At 39.0% G+C, this 24118-nt stretch overlaps 1 long non-coding RNA gene across 1 annotated transcript; it reads right to left on the reverse strand.

Annotated features, from left to right (window-relative positions):
- Window positions 1-6058: 6058 nt before the first annotated feature.
- LOC127371162 (uncharacterized) lies at window positions 6059-8666 on the reverse strand. The gene is made up of 2 exons (XR_007886365.1): window positions 8556-8666; window positions 6059-6564 (listed from the first exon to the last, which is right to left on the reverse strand). It is a non-coding gene; the product is annotated as an uncharacterized LOC127371162 (long non-coding RNA).
- Window positions 8667-24118: the final 15452 nt, after the last annotated feature.

Raw genomic sequence — 24118 nt, forward strand, 5'->3', positions numbered from 1 at the left:
CGAATGAAAACAGGCCCTCAGTGATGTGTGTCTCAATTTATATATATAGATATATTATTTATTTTTAGATTAAGCAGAATGTAGAAAATTGCTGTTTGATTTATAGTCATTTTGTGCTATGTTAGGTTTGAAAAACAGCAAATATATGCAAGTATCTATTTTAATGTTCTTGTCATCTCTTCACACAAATTCGTTTGTTCATGTTTGTGGTTTCCTGTGTTTTTCAGTGCAGTTCAGTCTTTCTATCAGCTCCTCCTCCCTTTATATAAAGATCTCTTGAGGGCGGTTAATCTTTCCTAGTATAGTAAGGTGGGAAACAGTTATTTCCTTTCTTTTGCTGCTTAATTTCTCTAATATAGTCAAACTGAAATTAAGTTGAGATGGTTCACATTTACTCAGAAACATGTATTTTTATGGCAAATAATTTTGAAAACATGACAAAATACTAAAATAATATTTTTTTTATATATTATAGGCCCTTTGTGAGGGTATTAAGGGCCCTCATGGTTTCCCACTGATGGGCATCCACTGCAATCTATGTAATCAGTGTACATTTAAAAAGCTTTGGTATTGATCAGTCATTTTAGAAATGAATAATAAATTCATGTAGCTTCAGCTGCAGAAACCTCATGTTTAAATGTGGAGTGTCCATGAGTGTGAATCAGTCCAGAAAAAGAAAGAAAATCACCTGACACGCTTTGTTATCTTCCAGGGGGAAAATGTCACCTCAAAAAACCCCAGTTAAACCCATGAAAAACATGCAGATGAGGAAGTGGGTGTTTTGCAGAACAGTGTAATTGCTGTGGTTGTGTGTCGTCACAGCACAAAAGATCCCCTTTAACCCCCCCTATAATCATTGTTGTTTACTGTTAATCTTTCTGATCAGCAGCCAAGAAATGCCTTCTTTAAAGGGTATGTTGGATAAAGTTCAGATATCATTTGAACTGCTGTGCATTTGGCAACACGTCCTTTACATTACGTTTTACACATTTCTTCATAGGTCATCTTTTCATGTTGTCTGTCGTTAAATCAATTTATATATATAAGAATATTCTGTAACAAAAAGAAGGCAAATTGTGATATTTTTACACGATCAATATCTTGGCTTTGAACATGAGCATTATAAATGAGTTCACATTGAGTTGCTGTCCAAGATGGCTGCCCATTCATTCAAGTTGGATGCATACTCATATTGGACCCAATTTGTCATCTTGATGCAGTTCTCATGAAATGGTCCATAGTCACAAGAACTGTGCAGTGTTATGACTATTCACATAAAGCTGATAATCCAAAAATGATTTTCATGTACTTCCAATACATATGTTCTTCTCCAAATGAAACGACTACTACTATGAATACTACAAATACTTTTCCTGCCTATACTGTCCAGAATGACACATAAGCCTTCAATATCAGCAAGTGTGGGTGTACACAAACCAGAAATTCGACTCCAGTTTTAAGTATTTACACATAATTCCAAAATTGACATGCACAAAGAAAAAGATGATGTGGCTGTGAAAGGGAGAAGGTGGAAGAAGTTGTCATCTGTTGGGTTGGTCTGAGAGGACGAGCTGAAGGCTGGACACAGGGAGACGCAGTGTGGGAGGTTCTGTCTCCACCCGAGCTGCTTACAGGCCCACATATGTGAAAGAGGTATGCACTAACTCACTAGGGAGGGATGATGGGAGGAGGGGAGAGAGGATAAAGGGATGCGGATAAGGATGAGCAGAGGGAGGGATAGGGTAGGGATGAAGGATGAAGGGAAGAGAAAGGGAGGGTGGGTCGAGAAAAATGAGACAAACAGGGTCTGAAGGGTTTGACCAGGGATAAGTAGCTTGATAGGGGATTAGAGGTGTGGTTCAGGCGTGGCCCTGCTCCTGAATCTAACTAATCAACTTCACATAAAGCAACAAGGACCAACAACATACAGTGTTTCTGTAAAACCAAACAAATACAGATGCAAAGGAGACAGCAGGTTATAGTCTGCCAGCAGAACCTCATAAGTAATCTGCAAAAAGCAGAGATGCAATCCTGAGGTCATCATAATGGACACTCGTCATCTTTGGTTGATAGAAATCAAGAACAGAATAGGAGATAAGAACACCGGATGGCACATGGCAAAAGTAATTCAAAGAATGATAAAACTAGTAATGCAGTGCAGAATCATAGCAGCTGTATATATACTCACTTGTTAAAGTTTTTCTCAACTGGTTACACACTAACATCATTACAGGGATTTTGACAAGACTAAAAACAAAAACTGACATTTGTAGCACAATTACTGAAACCACTGACTCATGTAGTCTATCTATTGACCATGTATGCTAAACCATAAGCACACTGTCTGCTTTACACTAAGTTTGAAATTCTAAAATGTGCAAATAACTACATATGGCTATCTACGTTACTACATAACATGGTTGTATATGTAACAATAAAGCTGATTCTACAAGATTTTATTCTATTAGACACATCATTCAAAACTGTTGTTTGCTAAACACTGCCACTGAAATACCACACTCAGTTATCAATCACCTGCACCCAGAATGCACATGTAAATACACCTGTAACCAATTAGATCACTTAGCTTGAACACTTTAAATAGGATTCAGGTTTGCTCTTTGGTGTGCACATGTAAGACGGGATTGGACTGGACGTTAATGTGCAGTTGTCATGTGGAAAGTTGTGATGCAAAAATACACATTTTAGAAGAGTTTATAGAGTTGAATGAAGTGTTAAGATATAAGATATTTAGTTTTTTGTCAAAAATGGCCCTAGTTTCAGAAATAGTAAAAAACTGTAACTCCTGTCGGTGTCTGTCTTGTCACAAGACCTCATCAAAGTTTCGTTGGAGGACACAGTCGAGTGCTTTTTACATAATCACTCCAGTACTGTCTTGATATGCAGTACTAAGTAAGGGGAGTAGATTTTTTTGAACCTATTCTCATTTCTGTATAATTGAATCCAGTGAAGCGGCTCAAGTGTGGCTGGTTTCTCAGCCGTGCCTCCCTCATCATCAGACCAGGACTGACCATGTGACAACTGCTCACCTGGGTTATAGTCTTGGTCCTCCTCCTCTCACTTCTCTCGCTCTACGTTTCTCTGCTAATTGGCATGCACTGGAGAAAGGAGAGGAGAACTTACTTTTGTCCCTTTTCTTGCTAAAGCTATGGTTGCTGATTGAAAAGCAACAGCTGTATGCTCGTACTGTATGAGGCATCAGTGTTGCGATTGTGGTTTGAGTTTAGCATTCGGAATGATTGTGTTTTCCATATGAATGCAAGAGATTTTATCAATAAAGATTGTGCCAGATATAAAGAAGTGTGTGTTGTGCGGCTGAGAACTGCAAAATGAGTGAAAAGCAGGAAAGGTGTCTGTATTTGTGCACAGTTGGTGTAAGATACATGAGATCCAGGTTTTGGTCATTGGTTCCAGTTGCAGTGTTGAAAAAAAGTTTTAATTAGACTTTTTAAACATAGAAAGCTCACAGCAATCCATGCATAACTGCGACATCAATTCATTGGGTATGAACAGTGTTTCACTAAAGTACTTACTTGCCCATGGACCCTCCAGAACTGCTTTCACTTACTGGGATATGGATGTATTACTGAAGATTGACCTCATTTGTTTGGGCGTTTCTGGTTAAATAAGAGGACGTTACTGATGTACAAGCAGCTGAAATTTCACTCTGACGTTAAAAATAACTTCAGTTATTTAGGTTTGATGAGACCTGAGGTGTTTCCAGGCCTTGTGGGTGTTTGACAAGAAACTGAAAGTATGTATTGAGTCATCAGAGAGAGAGAGAGGGAGAGTGAGAGAGAGGAGCTGGAGTGTTAGGGTTCGGGGAGATAATGTGTGTGTGAGAGGAAGTGTTTACCCCCTGCAGAGTGGTCAGTCAGAATAATGTGTGTGTGTGTGTGTGTGTGTGTGTGTGTGTGTGTGTGCGCCACATTGTTGCATCTGAACCATCTGTCAATAAACTGTATTTAAAAAAGACTTTCCTAAAGAGCATCAAAAGCAGTTTTACAATGGAGACAATAGAACATCCATGTAAAACAAAGAAACACAGGAAGGATTTGTTTTAAGTGGATTTAAAGGATTTATTCAGTTTTTTGTTTTCTAAATAAAATCCACAAAACTGTATTCAAACCACCAGCTGTTTCTGCTTGTGACAGGAAAAAGCCCATCTGCTTACGTCCAGCAGAAAGTGAAGGGTTGTTATCACTTCATAATAAAAAGGGAAAATAAGATAATCTGTCTAAATGCTGCTTAAAATTCAGTTTGATGACAATATGAGTTCATCGGAAACGGTTCTCATCGTGCATCTGTTCAGCAGAAAACGCGGCTGGTCAACTTTCAGCAGGAAGAAGAAATAAGGATGAGGATGAAAAACGGCTTTTTACTCCACGTTCACCACTGAGTTCATCACCTTTGTTACTTTTCAAGAACTCAGACTGTTAAATGCTACTTTTATGTAATTGTATCGTGTTTTCAAAATCTCTGTAGAGGCCTAACACACAGACATAATTATCTTCACTAAAGTTAGAGTTTCTTAATGTGCACATAAAGAGTTGTTTGTTTCTTGTGTCTGTACTTTCTAACTGCCAAGAGACTTGTTACTGTAATGACTCCTGTCTTCTAGTGGCCTGATTAACCTGTTAGGGGGGCCCCAGGGAACAGGAAATTACTGTTGACCCTCCCATCTCCCAACCTCTGCTATGCATTGTGTATGTATCCTCGCACCTGTAAGTTCTCATCAAAAACAGTACACACAGACAGCAGCATAATTTTATTAAACTCAAATTAATTCAGTACTTCGAACGATAACTTGTCTTAATATCTTTTTCCACAAAAAAAAGTCAACTTACTTACAAATTCTTGAAATTACTTCTGCATCTTCTCCCTCACAACAAATGTGAGTCAATATTTGCTCAGTATTCTCAGTATTCCCAGTATTTATTCCCTGGAGGCTTCAAGTTTCCACATGACACTTGGACCATGATTGGCTCAAAGCTAGTTGAGAAGTCACTAAATCCACACGGCTTAAAGTCAGATTTAAGGTGAGCACAGATCAACTTCTCCCCCCTTCAACTGTTGAATGTCAAAACAGCCTTCTAGTGTCAAACTCTTTACATACATCAATCTTCACAGTGAAGCTCAAACATCCAACTGAAGCAACAACATGCAAAACACATTTTTGAGTAAAAGAGGGACGATAACACTGGATCGTCACACAAAGCACCTCTACAAGACAGAGCTATTCCCAAAAGTCTCCTACTCATATACACAGCGTATATGACCGCTAGGGGCTTTATGATAAATAAACATTATGTAGGATTCGTGGCATCTAATGGTGTAGCAGATTGCAACTCACTTGTTTCACCATCCCTTCCCAGCAGCGAAAGGAGGAACTATGGCGGCCGCAAAGTGCACTAAAAACCTGTAGAAACATGACAACTCAGACTCTGAGACTCTCATTCTAAGGTAACGATTCTTATTTTCAGGTGATTATAGACTCATGAAAACATAACTTTGAACATTATATTACACTTCTGACAATAGCTACTCTTAAATTTTAAATACTGGACCTTTAAACAGGTAGTTCACCAAAATCACAAAAAATATACTGTATATTTTCACTTGAATTGAGAAGTAGATTATTTTGAGAATTCTTTCTCTGAACAATGAACGATGAGCAATTTATCTACTTATTGGAAAGAAAACAGAGAAAACCCCAGCTGAGCATTCAACTTTGAACTACAGTCATGGCTGCCCACAGCTATCCACGTTAGCGACCATGCTAACTGTCCAACATCATGAATAAATAGATGAAAAGTCACTAGTTTCTTGTTTTTAACTACTTTTAAAAAACAGTTTTCCTTCTTTAACTTTTAAGTTTTAGAGAAAGAAGAAGAGAGCTTCACTACCAACGTGCAGGAAACTGAACTTGGCTTTTTGCATATCTCTGCATTCCTCTCTCGGAGGGGTCATAGGTCATGGTTAGGCAGAGTGCTGCGACCCTGAGGCAGATATGAAGAAGAAGAAGTACTTTCCTCAAAGGCACTTTGTCAAGTTCAAGTTTATTTGAATGCACAAGTTTATACAAGTTCTAAACGCTTTACAAAGTGTGAAACGAGGTTAAAACATTGACAAACACGGATTATACACACAGATATGTAAAGGTTTATTCAGACATTGAGGCGGGTTTCTCCAAGTTTTTTATTTGCAGAAAACACTCAACTCAATTCAATTCAATTCAATTCAATTTTATTTGTACGGCGCCAAATCATAACAGAAGTTATCTCAGGACACTGTTCAAAATAGAGTAGGTCTAGACTGTACTCCTTATAAAATTACTTACAGAGACCCAACTGTTCCCACCATGAGCAAGCACTTGGCAACGGTGGCAAGGAAAAACTTCTTACACTCAATGCTCTACTTTAGTTTGCAGGCTGTCTTGTTGGCCTGTGCTCTCCACTGGTAAACCCCTTGACTGTCAGTGCCAGGAATCAAACCACAAACTCATGGGTGATTGGGTCTTCGGCTCCACCCACTGATGATTGCCTGGACCAATGAAATTACTTCGTTAGCTCAACGAACTGCAACTTAGGAAAACATATGCAAATGGCCAAAAAACAAGCAAATTAAGAAAACATTTTCGCGGCAAACCATGGCAACAAGAAGCGTGTCCCAGCTGTGTTCATCCCTTTTTAGTGTCGCCCGGAAACAGTTTCTGTTGTTTACTGTTGCAGCGTTTCTGTATTTGATTGTGTTTTCTGTTTTTTGCAGCGCATTTGAGTATTAGGTTGTGTTGCAACTGCATTTTCTTTAAAACCTGCACGTGTTGTCAAACTGAAAAAGACGTTTCTTAACTTGTGTTATGTCAAATTTAATGTGTTTTCTTAAGCTGAAGTGCGTTGAGTTCTCAGGGTCGCTGTATACGGTTACACTGTTTCAGCACCGACTCAGGGAACTAAAATCACAATTACAATATTAAACTGAAGCTAATTACTGATCAAGCTTGTGCGTGTGTGTTTGTTATGGAAGAAAGTGCACAGTCCAGTACAGTAATGACGTTAGAGGGCTGTACAGAACTGAGTGCGCTTCCACTGAGCACAACTGAAACCCATTGGACCAAAAAACACTCACACACCCTTCATCTGTAGCTATATGCTTCACCACACACCTACACAGACTGCTTCTTTACGCTCACTGTGTATTCGAACAGAGAAAGTTCCCCTGCCGTCTGACGGGCTCATTCAATGACTCACGGACTGAGTGAAGGAAACCACACACTCTCATTTGGGTATTCAGTCTAAGCTCCTAGCCTTGCTGCTGAAAGATGGAGAAAATTAACAATCAGTGGTCTACCCAATGAGGGCCACTGAGCAAAGTGGCAAACCCCACAATGTTTACAGGAGACTGATCAATGCCCCACAGCAAAGGTTGAACGGTTTCTGAAGTGGTTTTTAGGTGTTCCGCTCCATTTACTTTCATTTAAATGGTCATTCAGTCTGTATATTTTTGAGGGGTGACATTTAACCCCAGTAATTTTCCCTACGCTTCCTGTAAACTGCATCTACAGCAATCGAACATGATGCAGGTTCACTTTGGGCACAGAGAGCTTTGCTTGAAATCTCAGCCAGCAGCTTAATTTGCAAGAATTTGCCAGATTTTAAAATACGTGGCAAATGGATATGAGACAGCATGTTGTGTGTGTACTAACATGACGTCAGTTAATAAAATTAAGGTATACTAGAAATTTGGTATTAAAAACTAAAAAAACAAATATTGGTCAAACTAAGAAAATAGATTACATTTACCATAAAGCAACATGATCGCAACATCTCTTCATCCGCACCTGCCTACCTGATAAACGCCCACATTTTTTTAACTCTACACCCTCAGTTTGTAACACAGGCTTTCAGGTAGAAATTAATTTGAAGTTTCCAAGCCTAAATCGAGCGATGTCACTTAGTCATTTCGTCAGACTTGACAACCCTCCTTCAGAACAGGAGAAGACATTCTGTTATTTCACAGGCTGAGTAGACTCCACCATGACTAGTAATCCGACTTTGATGTGTAAAATTGGTGGAGTCCCCCGTTAAAACAGACCGATCTCTCGGTCGTGTCTGATGCGTAACAGGTTATGTGGGACTTTTAGAAGTGATCATGTGTACAACAAAGAGGTAGAGGAATGAAAGGAAACATCGCTGGGTGTAACTGTGCATCATTTTAGTCAAAATAAGAACGTTCACAGTCTGACTAAAACTAAAACTGAGAAGTTTAAACAAAGAAACTTTTGCATGACTGTAAAATTCTGATGTACACAGTAAAAAAAAACCTGTGATCTCACTGCAGAGCACTTCAACCTGCAACAACATATACACTACGCTAAACAGGTTTCTCGTGAAATGTCCAAATACACGTTCAAACATAAGTAAAGGGGTAGATCTGATTACTGAAGTAAACTGTAGTTATAAGGTCGCACAACTCGCTGAATTGCATGAAATTGCAATTGCAAAAGAAATTTTTTTTTTATTGGGTCAACTCACTTTCTTCTAGGAACCTCCTGTTTCTTAGGAGGTGTTTCTGTTCCTGTTGACCCAGTTTGGGACCCAGATACGTCGTTTGAGAAACTGCTGCAGACCAGTTTGATGTTTAAAGGTTTGACAGTGAATAAAAAAAAACGGTTTACATAGTTTCTGTATGAATGACTGAAACTACAGAGTGGCTTTGTGTGTCTGTTCGATTACTTGAAACCACAGCATGTCTGTGTGTGTGTGTGTGTGTGTGTGTGTGTGTGTGTGTGTGTCTGTGTGTGTGTGTGGTTGCTACATGAAGCATATGAGTACACAGAACATTTCTCTATATGTCTTGGAAACACTAGCAAATAGCCTGTAGGTGTGAATGGGTTTGTGTTAGTTCTGTGATAGGAAATTTTTCAAGCCCCCAGGACCCTGAACATGAAGGGGGCTTAGAAAATGCTTGAATGGATGGAAAATTGGAGGCGCTAATGCTGTAGAGGTCCAGTGTGTAGGATTCAGTGTGTAGGATTTAGTGGTATTTAGTCAAACAGTGTAGTTGCAGATCTCACTTCAACCTCCCCTTCCAAGCTCGAAGAAGAAACTACAGTGGCTGCAAAATGCTAATCCCAATCTTGTTCCGTCCGTCCTGGGCTTCTGTGCAAACATGGAAGTTCAACATGGCAGACTCCGGCGTGTGTAGACAAAAATGGCTCATTCTAAAGTAGCAAAAACAAAAAATCCTATATTGAGGTGATTATACACTAATAAAAACATGTCATGAATATTATATTCAATTTCAGCCAGTAGATCCTCCTAAATGTTACCCACTGGACCTTTAAAACATTGAAAATGCACACTAAAAAAAGGTTTACCCAACAAAAACAAAAAAAAAAAAAGGTAATTTTTTGGAAAAAAGAACCCCCCCCATATAAAAAACCCCCCCCCAAAAAATTTAAAAACCCCAAAACCCCAAAGCCACCAAAAAAACCCTAAAAAAAAAAAAAAAAAAAAAAAAAAAAATTTTTTTTTTTTTTTTTTTTTTTTTTTTTTTTTTTTTTTTTTTTTTTTTTTTTTATTTTTTTTTTTTTTTTTTTTTTGTCTTTCAAGCATTTCCTTGTTAAATGAGATGAATACAGTTATATCTTTTTATATTTCTCATTTTAGCCTGACATGTTTGGTTTCCTTTTAAACTTGTAGCTCGGCACAAAACAAGGTTGTAGTGATTAAAGAGTCAAGTCAATTCCATTTTTATTCATATAGCCAAGTATCACAAATCACAAATTTGCCTCAAGGGGCTTTACAGTCTGCATACGACACCCTCTGTCCTTAGATCCCCAATTCCAAGAAGTTAAAACTCCCTTCCAACAAACCTTCTCCAGGGGAAAATAAATAGAAGAGGGGTCCCTCTCCCAGGACAGACAGACATACAACAGATGCCGTTTTTACAAAATAGATCCATAAATGATCGATACACATAATCCGGGAGGACGTCGAGAAACAGGTGTCGCCAGATAGGTACAGCCTGATCTGTATGACCTCCTCTCCACCAAAGAGACCTGGGAAACGCATCACAACATTCACACAGACAGGAGAGACAGACAAACACACAGCACAGGGAGGGAGGGAGAGAGGAGAGGCTGAATCTCCTGGCGGACGATGATCCAGATTCAAACGCCAGGAAAGAGAACGGAGAGAGAAGAGAGAGTGAGGAAAGAGAGAGGAGAGGTTGATGAGGAAGTGTTACAGGCTGCCACACTGCAGCACTATTAACAGTTTTTATTGTTTTGTTTTTCAAGTCTTGCTCCTTTTTAAGTCAGCTTCAGTCCCACGGGCCTCAGCATGATGTAGTGTCTAACAAAGAATTTCTTTCACTGATTGTTATTCTGAAAAGCTGAAGCACGATAGAAGGACTGTTTATTCATACCATAAAACAAATGTATATCTATCACTGTACAGGGCAAAAATAAGTCTAAATGACGCCTGATAGCATGGATCCTCCAGTCCTCTGCAGTATGTTCAATGTTCAGAGTAATCAGCCATTAGCAGCCAGGCTGAGGGATACATCATGTATTATTTAGGGTCTGTTGCTTATGAGAGGGGTCTTCCACCCCAAGGAGCAGTGAAACACCAGTAATATTGGGCATCATTGATCCAATTGTGCACTTAAAGGCAATGAGATGATGTGATGATAGGAGTGTATCAGAAGGCAAAGCCCAGGGGGAGTTCCCTGGAAATAAATGCCCAAATTCTTCCAATCAGCTTCTACTCCTGTGAGGGTAAACTGGTCAGTCAAAGAGGTCTAAAGGTCTGAGTGCTGTTGAAACAATTCACAGTTTACTGTCAGAACATTTGTCACTCGTGCAGCTGTTAGATGAAGGAAATGTGACACAGACGTGTTTGGTTTAACAAACAACCAAACGACAAAAAGGCTTAAACTGCTGCTTTGACGTGAGAGGACTTCCTGTACAGTGTGAATATTAACAGCTGGGAATCCTGCTGATTCGTCACAAATACACACACACACACACACACACACACACACACACACACACACACACACACACACACACACACACACACACAGCAAACAAAGGCAATGGCATTGTTAGGGTTCCTTTTTTGTGGTTTGATCCAGAAGATTCCTACAGATGGCTCTTTAACACACACCCTTTTGAACTCTGTGTGTGTGTGTGTGTGTGTGTGTGTGACACATGAGAGATCTGACAGAGGAGTGAAAGTTTTGAGGTAGTTTTGTTTCCATTTCTTCACATCTTAAAAGAAATGCAGAAACACTTTGTTCATTAGAAAAAAGATCATATTAAGATCAGATCATATAAAGTTAAAATTTACAAAAAGTGATCATTATGGAGAGGTTTGCTGTTCTATGTTGTTTTATGTTACAGTTCCCCACAATCACACTTGGGATCAGAGAACAAAATGGAAAAAAAGACAAAGATAGATAAATATTTACAGTGAAATAATGAGACTGTTGCCTTATAGTAATGCGTTCTTCACTTTTCTGTCTTGTTCTGTGGCTTTTTGTACACTTAGATATATTTTTAATGTGTTTTTTTTCTCCAACATTTTCTTTATTTTCCTCTTTCCTCCATATGCGTATTTGCACTTGTAGTTTCACCCCTTGCCTCCTTTCTTTTCTTTCTTTAATTCCTCCCTGTCTTCAGTTCCTTGTAGTCTTAAGTTTTTCTGTGTTTTGGGATCCGTTTGGACCAGCTCTACCCTCCTCAGCATCCCATTGGCAGAGGGTAGAGCTTCCTCAGAAGCTATTGGCTGAGAGAGAGGGGTCCCCTCAGCTTTATTGGCTGGGAGGGAAACACTTAAACTAGCCCCCTGCTCTCTCCTCACATGCAGCAGCACACTTAAAAACACTTTGTACAGTGTGTGTGTGTGTGTGTGTGTGTGTGTGTGTGTGTGTGTGTGTGTGTGTGTGTGTGTGTGTGAGTGTGTGTTTCTTGGAAGAGTTCCTGTTTTTTGGTTACTCTGAGTTCAACAGGTGGTCTGACTGACTTCTTCACACTGTTTACGTTCACTCTAATAATCAGATTTTAAAAACATTCTGAACATTTCATTTGTTAATAACCTCACAGGGGTGTGTCACAGGCTGAAAAGCCTGTTCCTGTTTGTAATATTTTTCAGTTTTTAACACTATGCTCTTCCTCCAATGCACAGTGTGGGGTTGGTTATATTGTTTATATTGTCATTCTAAACTGCATTCAGTATTCATTGTGCAGATTGGAAGCTTAACATGGTACAACATGTTCTTTTTGCTCGAATTTGTCATGTTTTAGTCTAAAAGAATGAAATAAAAACAGCAAGCACTCCCTGTGCAACAACCTTCTGCTTGTGTGTGGATTAAACAAACCTACACAGATAGAACATGCTAATGGATCAAATTTAGAAGTGCTAGTCGGGGATTTTTTAAGTTTAGGACAGAGCGAGGCCAGCTGCTTCCAGTCAGCTGCTGGGTCCAGCTTCAGCTTTACTTTACAGACATGAGAGTGGTATCGATCTTCTTGACTTATCCTCAGCAAGAAAACTCTCAAACTGTATTAAACATGCGCTACAAGTTGCAATATTTCGACAAGAAGAATGAGGAGGTTAGAAGAAAGAAGTTAACACTTGTTAAAACGTTCACAATAGCTATATGTCACCATTGTACAGCACATCGAGCCACTGACTTTGTCTTTTCCTTCTTATATCAACTTTTAGAGCAACCTTATAGTGTGCTCTACATTTTGTAGTGACCACTAAACGCCGTGTAAGGTATAAGAGAAACCTGATTCCCCCAGCTAGATTTTACCTCAAGAAGACTGGTTTCTTTGCAGGTAAACATGTTTCTAATTTGCTTTTTACAAGTGCAGGACGAACACTTCAAACAAGGAAAGCAGCAGCGGGATTCACATAGAAACAGCCGGAGACAATGAAATATGAGACCGAAGGTCTAGTTGGAGTAACAGATTACGGAATTTAAAGACCTCAGATGCCAAAACAATGACTATAGTATATACAGTATTTAGTTGGGACCATTGCAAGGTAAACAGTAGAAGTACTCTACCAGTAATGGGTGCCTGCTTGTATTTGAGTTCCCAGGAACCTCCCTGCATTGGTGCTGTGGGCTGACTCCACTCAAATGAACAAGAAGATTTGGTCCACGGTGGGCTTAAGTCAGTCTGAATGCAGCCTTACATAGAACGATGCATGATCTTTAAAATAATTTCATCTGAGTCAAGAAAGTCAGGAAGTAGCATCTATCACTAATACAGTTAAACTAAGAAAGCCATGGCTGAAAATTAAAGAGAAATCTGATTACTGACCTGCTGCATGTACACACAGATGTACAGTAACCTGGTTACTTAAATGCATGTAACATACTAAGAGATGGCAACTCCTGCACAGAGAGTTAATAGTGTGTCATATAATATTTTACTTTAACGTACACAGTGTAAGACAGCACCAGGGCTTTGGAGGGATGTTTTGTGGATTGTGGATGGAAAGAGGAAAAAAAAGCTGTGAATAGTGAGAGGGAAAAAGTAAAGCACACGTGAGGAGGGAAAGAAAAAAGGAAATCTATTGTCATCTTTTCTTGCTCTGCCCCCCCACCTCTCCTGTCAGCCCCATTGTCCTACATCATAATGGAGGCTGTTTGATCATCTTAAAAACTGCTGATTACCAGTCAGGACGCTTTCAAGGTCCGACCTCAAAACAGACTCAACAATACAGAACAGAGAGGGAGTTCCTCTGAACAGTTTGGGCCCCTGCAGATTATAAAGGCCGTGGCTTTAAAGGCACCCCCTCTTGCTCTATACCTACCCCAAAAAACACTTTGGAAACGCCAAGCTGCAGTGGATTGTGGTTATGAGTGGCGGGGGGGTTCGAGGACTGGGACGCATTCCAGGAAAATATGGCTACTTCTTGGAAAAAGAAGTAGCACACATGTTGGATTTCTTCTTCTTAAAAAACATGTCAGCTTGTTTTATCTGAAGTAGGGTCAGTGTGGCGTGTGTGGGGGCCACAAGCTGGCATATTAAAACAAATAAAGTTTTATTAAATGATTGTGTCTTTCAAACACGCTGTTGGAGTCCTAGCAGAGATTTTTAGTTTTGTTCTTCTAAAACGTTATTTTGAATATATATTTCAGTGTCAGAGTTTGGTGTCATAACCTAAGAATCAAGGGTGAAGGCACAATATTTAGAGGATAAGTTAACATTTTTTTTCCAAGTATGTCAATACACAACAATACGCACATGCCTATATATAAATCAACAGAGGTATTGGTCACTGTAATTGTTCATCTTCTCCAAACTAGCTGTGAATAAATCTCATCCAAACACCTTTTTTTAAAGTGATAAAAACAAACAAAATTCAAAGTCTGTACACTGTGCAAAAACACATTCCATGCGTTTAGCCAAAGCAAAAAAACAGATGCTTTCAAGTGGCGTTAAATTTACGGTCAACAGTAGTTTCCCAACAACAAGAGCAACATGAATGATTTCATCCAGATGGGCGAGAATCCGTTAATCTGGGTTTCTCCAGTCGCATTCAGACTAAACGCAGCACTGTGCTAAAACATAAAGAGCAATGAAATTTCACACTGCTTATGTTTGACTAAAGCAAATTTAGGGTAATAAGGGTTCTCACAAGGCCCTGCATGGGTTGCAAGTATTGTGCATTTTTTTTAAATTGAGCAAGAAAAAATATTCTCATGGTGCAAATATGATTCCCCAGTTTGAGAAATGGATCAATGAGTTTAAAGGTTTATTAGACACCAAAACATTGCACAAAAGTTTATCATATCATAGATTAAGATTTCACTGCTCTGGAAAGTTATCATGGGAACAATCATCTTATCCCTCATCTCAACAATCACAGGGTAAAGAGTTAAAGTTATGCTCTAATCTTTCAGTATTTCATTGACAATGCAGTACAGATTACCTAGGTTCAACTTTTTCGCAGATGACTCTGCATTTACAATTTCTCTAATACTCTAGTATAAGACACATTGACACACAGACCCAAGACGCTGGCAGTAAAATGAGACCCTACCCAACTCGATTAGACTGAGAGCAAATCGGACCCAGTCTGACTCGAGTTAGATTTTGATTCCTCAACAGTGAAACAGTGAAGACCTCTGTCTCTTTTGCACATTGTTCCCCGACTGTGTCTGTCATTTTTCATGTGAACCACTGAGTGCCACATCATGAAACCTTGAGAAGGGATTTTCTGAAGGTGCTGTCTATAACAGCAATAAACACATATAAGCACTTTTCGCCTTTCAACATGTTGCTTCATAGAAACCATTTAGTTTGAAGCATACTGAGCATACAGATTTCTTTGTCAACTAATACAACTCAAAGATGTATGTGGTCCATTGCTATGTGTCCTGCCGTCCCTTCCCCCCACCCAGGATCCCTGCCCTGCTCTCTGGGCCCCTTTGGAAAAGTTGGGCCTCTTTCGTCCTCCAGAGCAGTGTTTCCATAGCATGGTACAGCTCAACTCGTTTGTTATTGGCTTTCCATTGTCAAAAGTTGTGGATAACGGTACCTGGTTCATTTTTTGGTATCACCTCTGTTGAAGTTACAAGCGAGCATAGCCAATACAAAACAATGCAGTGAAAACACTGAAGAACACTGGTCACTTGTGCAACCCGGACATCCTGCACACTGGCCACAAATTATATTCACTCGATAACTGACGATGTCCAGATGTTTCTCTATTTGGTTGCTGATGAAAGGTTCTCAAAATCAAAGTATATCCTCCATTGTTTGTGTGTGTGTTTGTATTGTGTTAAAGATGATGCCACAATGGTTTCACCCGACGTCACATATGACGATCGGCTAAGAATCACAACTACATTGAGCAGGTACCCACTGCAGTGGAAAACAAAATCTAGAAAAGTACCTGGCACCAAAAGCGAGCCCAGTCAAGCCGAGCTGTACCATCCAGTGGAAACACAGCATAGGTTGCCACACTGACTTCTCTCCACGAAAACATTACAGAAGACAGTAGAACACCTTACAGATCACCATAGAAACACCAATGTAAACTCTCCACAGGAATGTCACTTCCAATGGAGGTGTAATTTAAACTAAATTACAAATTACTGTAGGTTGCTGAAAGGCCATTTTTTTGTTGTTTTCTCTTCCAGTGTTTCCCAAACTATATAGATTAGTAAATGGGCTTCCCACTAATCTCAACCACCTGCTCTCCAGTCAACAATCAGGCAACATAATCTAGTGAGTAGTTGTGAGTATGTTCGTTTTGAGTCACTTTCAATAATAATGCAAAGCAAACAATGTGTTCTTAAGTCCTACTTACAGTTTTGTAATGTAAGCAGTTCAAAAGCAGTGCAATCCTTGAGTCTTCTCTATTATTGAATGGTAACACTTTAAGGAAGGCGATGTTGTTTTTAGGTTATTGTCTTCTCTAAATGTATTTATTTTTTATATTTATTTGTGTCTAATTACAATATATGATGGTTTAATCAACATGTTATCTGTTCTGTTTACGATGTTAGCTCATCAAAGCAACTTACAGCAATAAAACTACCTCAACTTAACGTTAGTATTCTAATGTTACATGTATTTTCCATTGCTAAATGTAAGCATGTTAACTGTATGCATGTCAATATGCCAACAATAGCATCCTCTCATACCATGGCAGGGTTCCCTATTTATGGATTTTTGCATAATGTCTGAAATGGCCTTCTGTCCATCTCCCCATAAACACACACACACACACACACACACACACACACACACACACACACACACACACACACACTGTATGTGTGTACCCACAGTCCTAGGTTCTCCTTATAACTTTACAGGCTGTTAGAGAACGTTTATACACACACATACTGTACATTTCTATGAAACCCACAATCGGCCCCTATAATTTTATAGGCAGTTAGCAATGAGAAGGACACACACAAACATGATCCCCTCAGTCCTCAAAGTTGTCCCTGTAATTTTATAGTGGGATGATGGATTTCTACACACACACATGCGCAGTTTACAGAACAGAGTTTCTGTTCCACACTGCAGCCTCCAAAGCACAACTGTTGAACCCCCTCCCCTTAGGAGCACACACACGTGCACACACACCAAGTGACTAACTGTTAGAGGACTCTTATGCCATCAAAACATATGGGACATGAAGAATGTCTGTGAATTAGATACTGTATGTGGTGTGTGTGTGTGTGTGTGTGTGTGTGTGTGTGTGTACTTCTTTCTTTAGTCTTTAATTTCAGCCATACTTAGAGTACGAAGCAGTAAAGACACAACGATGAAACGTCTTATAAACACTGTTATTATCATATTTTAAAATAATGGTTTATCACAACAGACCCTTCTCTAATTATGTTTTAGGAACATATAATGTTGCAAAACCGTTCTGTTTCTGATTCATATCAACATTAACACAAGAAACCTGGAACAATATTGATCACTGACCAACTGAATCTCTTTTTGTGCACATTTTGAATCTACGCATTAAAATAGAAGAGAAAGAAATTAAGAAAAGAATCACCAAAATGTTGCCAAAAAATTCTACATTTGTTTGAATAAATTATGATATTTGTTTTTCTTCTTCTGATTTAAAAAATAACAAAACAATTTAACATGGTGTAGGAAAAACATTCAATCCTAAATAACTTAAAAAAGGCTGTATTTTTTAGAATACATTTTTTGCATTGTTACTGCATTGTGTATATTTTGGATATCTTTGTATTTGTATTGATTATTTTTAGACTTACACCTTCATTGTATATAGTTTCCCCTTGGGATCTCATTTGGGGAGAAGTCATAAATCTACTTTTTAGCACTTCCTCTTTTTGTTCTTTTGGGAAATTTACCATTCACTACCCTTCTGTTCAAATATTAATAAAGAAACAATCTGTGAAAACTCAACTCTCAATTCTCAGGTTTTATGGACATCTGTTGGTTTTCATATGAATGTCAGTGTTCCACTTGCTTTGTAAAGAAAAGGACATTTCCACCTGTGTGCCCTTGAGCATGAAATTCAGAGATATGAAACTAACTCTGTTTTAATGTGTAAATGTGTGGGAGGGGGGGGAAACCTTTGCCATATGAATATGAAATCTCACATATGAAATAAAAACTGCCACTGAAACTGTGATTGAGAAAAAAAACCCATAAAAAAATCTATTAATATTATGACTAAAAAACAATATCATATAGCTTTTGTGGAAGTTACACATATTAAATTGGTATTTAATGCAATGCAATACACATGTTCATGCTCTTATTATATGCTATCAACAGTTTAAAACAGTAGTGAGCAAAGAAACACTAATGCGCCAACAAATTAGTGAAGAAGAAAAGTGGTAGATAGCAAACATGGATATAAATGATGCTGGATTTAAAACATTCAGAAACTGTAAATGTTTTATGAGGAATGAAATGCATTCAACACCTCATTCAGTGTTTTGGTGAGAATTAGTAAATGCAAACGTAACTTTGGGAATTTAAGTGTAAAATTGAATGTGACATTTTTTATATGGACTTTTTTAACGGAAGATTTCACTAAACAGAAACGGAAAAAGAATCTCTTTTAATTTCTTTTAATCCATGTGAAAAATTCCTCACATCCTGGGCTTCCTGATTAACCTTTGTCTGATGAGCTGGTTGGGATACTTTTGGGCTCAGGTTAAAGTTCTGTGGTTCACAATACATTCTTTCACCATTTTCTGTATCAATATGATAAACAGAAAAAAAGATAAGATATGGAAACATAGGGAAAGTGGCATTTCAGCAGAAGACATTATTATATTAGATGAGAAGGACAATGATGAACAAAACTGGCACATTAATTGCTCAATTAATAGCACTTACTTACTTAGTACTTAGTTTTATTTTCTGATTTAAACCTCATTACTTATCCCTTAACAGTGAACATCAGTGGTCATGATAAAAGTATTGATTTAAAATACTTTCAGTCTAACATCAACTTCATTTGCGGCTCTCACTCGAGGTTCAGAGCTTCCCAAACCAATTAAAAATCTGTTCCAAAGTACTGTGACCAAGTCTCTTCTGATCAAAGACTTTTTCACTCTGTTGAATCTAAGTTGATGCTTTTGAAAAAAGCAAATAGCATTTTCCACAAGACACCAACATGGAAAATTACTGAACAATTACGTATTAAAGTCAGAGGCAGAAAATGCGTCTCCACAGGAGATTTTGGGGGTCAAAGGTCGGTGCTCTGTCGCTGAATAGACTGTTCCAGCTCGGAGGAAGAACAGGACTCTATTGTGTCCTGGAAGTGGATCCTCAGAAGACCTCTGACCTGTCAAGGATTTAAGATCATTAGCTGGTGACCCCCTCCCCATCTCCTCAACACCTAATTCACCCTTTCACCCCCAAATCTCCCAGCCCAATGCCACCCCCGACCCCCTGAGGCTGGCTTAAGTCCTGACAGTGAAGTGGCTCAGGATGGAGACTGTGTCCGCACTAGATTAGGTTTTCATACAGATTTAGTATTCAAATTCTAATAAGACTCCATTCTAACCAGGAAAAGTCATTTTGTTTGTGATGCAGGAGAAGTAACATTTCAAAGGCTCAGTGTTTGTTATGTGCTGTCCAAACGAGGACCTTGCCACCAACCACTGCTTGCAGTATAAAAAAGTGCCAGTCCCTGCTTGGTTGAAAAAGTCAGTGTTGTAGTCCTTATCTCAGATTTTGAGTCTGTATGTGTGAACGGCCGGACACTTAATCAGAGATTCAAAGCGATCTGGTGCTCATTGACAAACCTATGCATGTTGTATATACTGTATATACTGTATATGCTGTCAAATCCTCATGTACTATATGCAGCAACCTGCAATACAATTAATATTTATTTCAGCATCCTTTGCACTCTGCACCATTGTGCGTTTATCTTACTGTCTACAAATGTTGTTGTTGATATACATATATACCTGTAGATAGGAGTTTATGTTTAACATTGTCATTCTTGTTTTTGTGTTTGTTGTTCTGCATGTGTCTGTGTAAGCACATGGAGAACAACACAAGATTGGAGTCAAATTTCCTGTATGTGTGTATGTGCAACCATTCCTGGCCAATAAAAGTGATTCTGATGTTTCCCTGGTTGGATAAGAGAAAAGTCTACTGTGAACACAGTATCAAGCTCAATACTGGAGTGAAATCAAAAGTCTGGGAAGACAGGCAGTACACAAATGCACAACACTGTTGAAAGAATTGTACAAAAACAAATGTCAAACACAAGTAATAAACATTAAAGACAAAAACTATGCACTTTTAAGCATGTTAAGTAGAGAAATGGGGGCCATGCTATTAACAAAACCCTCAAAATCTGAAATAGTTATTGTGCAGATCCCCTGGGATGTTTATGCAGAGTTTACATGGGTCAGTGGGCTTGTTTCCCCCCAGTATGATGATGCTGGATGTTGAATGACAGCTCTGGGAAGAAACTCACCATTTCCATCTGACGGACCGCTGCTAAAATTAGATGTTACTGCTGATCTGGATCATAAAAACTATAAAGAAAAACAGTTTTTCCTCCCCTTTACCTACCCTTAACCTTCTTCTGACTTTTTCCTCTTTTCTCACCCTCCTCCAAACTCTTCCTCTACTCCCTCTGTCAAACACACACACACACACACACACACACACACACACACACACACTCTCTCTCTCTCTCTCTCTCTCTCTCTCTCTCTCTCTCTCTCTCTCTCTCTCCAATCCACACTCAGTGTTTTGTAAGTAAAAGTTATGTGGGCATCTGTCGCCTCAATTCATCTTGCTGTCAGACAGAAGGATCCCACTGTGTATGTGATGATTGAACCAACACACACACTCACACCTGTTGTCATGCTGTGTGCAAACACACTGTCACACACCAGTTTAACCTGAATGTTACCCCTCACCTGTCCTCTGCTTCTGTTGCACAAATCACAGCCTGTCAAACCGACATCTATCTATCTATCTATCTATCTATCTATCTATCTATCTATCTATCTATCTATCTATCTATCTATCTATCGCCTCAGAAACAAATCAGACCTCTCAGCCTGTATCAGTCTATCAAGCAATCATCAGTCTTTGCATGCTGATCTTACTCTCTAAGATTTCAGTGAAACCTCCTCATCTTTTCAGAAGTGTGTCAGTGTGTGTTTGCAGCTTTGTCCATTGTGCACATGAATGTGTTCCAGTGTGTTTGTCCTGTTTCACAGTGAAACATCCAGTTGCTCTGATGTGCAGCTGTGAACAGTAGTGTGTGTGTGTGTGTGTGTGTGTGTGCGATGGCGTGCGTGTGTTCTGCATGTGAGAACATTTTATTCGTCTTTAAGCTCAAATGTCAAATGTGTGTTCACATGTATAAGTGCTCAGTGGCTGTTTTGTTTGTGTGTGTGTGTGTGTGTGTGTGTGTGTGTGTGTGTGTGTGTTGCAGCTGTGCAGTCATCTTTCACCTCACTGACTGTTGAAGATGTTACCGCTGCTGTCAGAAGGTGAACTGGAACCATTTGGTGTATCACATATGGCAGCATGCTAACTGCAGGATGCTAACAACAAGATGTTATCACAATTAAGCAAACTAATGTCAGGATACGGCAGGCTGACAGCCGCCTCAGCCTGCATCAGCAATCAACACCCCTGTCCAACTGTTTGTCACCACTTTCAAAACTTCAGAGGAACAGCCTCTGATTTTTAAGAGGAAAGATTTGACTTCATTAATTCCCAATGGGGGAATTCAATTAAATTACTCTATTAGCATAATTGTTACTGATAATTTCAGCTTTAAATAACTACCCTGTTGACTGTCACTGTCGACACAGAGAATGTTCCTGAACTATGTATAGACCTGCAACCACAGTAAACAAGCTGTATTTTAAATCTACATGTCACTTCAACCATGTCTCTTCAAAATGTTTTTGCACACAGAAATCCAGCACACATAACACAGGCCATTCTCCGTCCTGCAGCTTCCCCAACAGTCTTAAGTAAGACAGCTGACAGTTTAATAAAGTAAAGTAAAGAAAAGTCAAACATAAAGAACACAAGTGTTGTAAAAGTAACAGTTATCTCTCTCTCTCTCTCTCTCTCTCTCTCTCTCTCTCTCTCTCTCTCTGTGTGTGTGTATGTGTGTGTTTGTGTCCAGCTGTCCTCCATACATCTTGCTGTCAGAGATATCCACATACCATAAGTGTGTGTATGTGTGTGTGTGTGTGTGTGTGTGTGTGTGTATGGATGAGGATGCCATGCACTGTAGGTTAGAAGCATGCACACAAATACATAGGAGCACAGGAAGATGAGCAGAATGACGAAACAGTGCAATGGTTGAAAACCTAAATCAAAACCTAAAAACTGGTCATAAAACCGTTCACAACATTTAGCTCATAAATCATTTGTCCTGAGCAAAATACACAAGTCAGCGGAGTAGAAAATAGAAATAAAAAAGAGGAAAAGACGAGATAACATATGGAAGAAATAAACACGAGAAACAATCGGGGGAAATTAGTCGGGAAAAGGTTTAACATAAAGAAATTATTAAACACTTTCCATAGATTCTAAAAGGGAACAAATCACAAACTGTTTCATCTTTAGGTCTAAACTTAAGTCTTTCTTAACACTCTGAGGTGTTCTGATATAGGAAATAACTCAGCTTCAATAATCAGGACATTGTCGTGTATTATTGCTGACATGTAAAAAAAAAAAACTTCACTCTGCAGAGTCTCTATCAGAGATCTATCAGATAAAAGCAGCAGAGTTAAATATTTCAGCTGGAATGTAGCGAAGGTGAGGACGAGGACAGGAATGAGGAGGAGGATGAGGAGGAGGAGGAGGAGGAGGAGGAGGCGGTGGTTTTTAGTTGTTGAGTGCCAGGTTGTTTGATATTCAACAAATGCCTTTCATCTTCTAGTGGGGACAAGTTAAGATAACCTTGTTGATTGGGAGGGGTGTTAAATACACACACACACTTTAAAGATGGGAAGGAGCAGTGATTTGCTGGAATTTCTTCATGTTTAAAGGACATTCAGATGATGATGATACAAACCCCCTCCAGCAGATCAGCACAATGGTCTGTGTTTGTATGTGGGCACGCTGATACAAGATGCAGATAGAGAAGATAAGATATAAACCAGAAGGTTCAGTGGAAGGATTATCAAACGCCAACAAGACCACAGGGCGTTATTAGACTCCCTCAAGCTGAATTTACTATTTAGCCTGTATAATCAACACCACTTTAGATTTCTGCTCCAAAATCCTTTTGTATGTGAAGAGCAGGAGTAAATTTCATTTAATTTCATAAAGTAGCTTGGACACTAAAATCTAAAGTCTTGTATATTTGTGTCCCTGCATGCATTGAGAAACTGGCACATTCCCTATACTAATTAAAAGACTGCATGTGTTAATTTCACTTATGGTCACATGGGGTTTTTGAACACTTGATTGATAAGTCAACTGCAATGTTTCACACACACAAACATGAATTTCCCCTGTGCTTTTTTGTCGACACATACAAGACATTTTCCTCTCAAAACACTTATGCACTGTTGAGAGATTGAAAGTATGTGAGGGGTCAGATAGAGACATATAGCTTAGCAAAGAGAACAGTTAAACAAAAGTATGCAGACCCTTGAACATTACAACCAATGCAATAGTTGAACGTGTGATATCAAAACTATGGGCATTCATCTGAATCATCCCATCTTTATTTTATCATTGTGACGGCATCTTACCAAATAAACTTCAATCCAGATGACAGCAGTTCTGGGGTGTATTCAGCTACATTGACATCTAGTTAGAGGTTAGACCAAATATTGTTTTCTACTGTCGCGCTGCCCTCCAACCCTCACTGGGCTGGTTTATGTCCTCATTTTGGAAAAGCTCTGTTTATCCCGAACACCCTGCAAAACCAAGCTGACATTTTTAAGATATGCTCATTCGTCCGGCCGGTTTGGAAAAGCTCAGTTCTTGGGGGAGGAGAAACTTTGCTTTAGTGCTGAAGTGAACAGAAAACGCCGCGTTTATAGATTTTGCCGGCTTAATGTGGACACACTCTTAGTCAGCATTGCAGTACATCTCAGCAGTGTT

The sequence above is a fragment of the Dicentrarchus labrax genome, unplaced genomic scaffold, assembly GCF_905237075.1.
Source record: "Dicentrarchus labrax unplaced genomic scaffold, dlabrax2021, whole genome shotgun sequence".
NCBI lineage: Eukaryota > Metazoa > Chordata > Actinopteri > Moronidae > Dicentrarchus > Dicentrarchus labrax.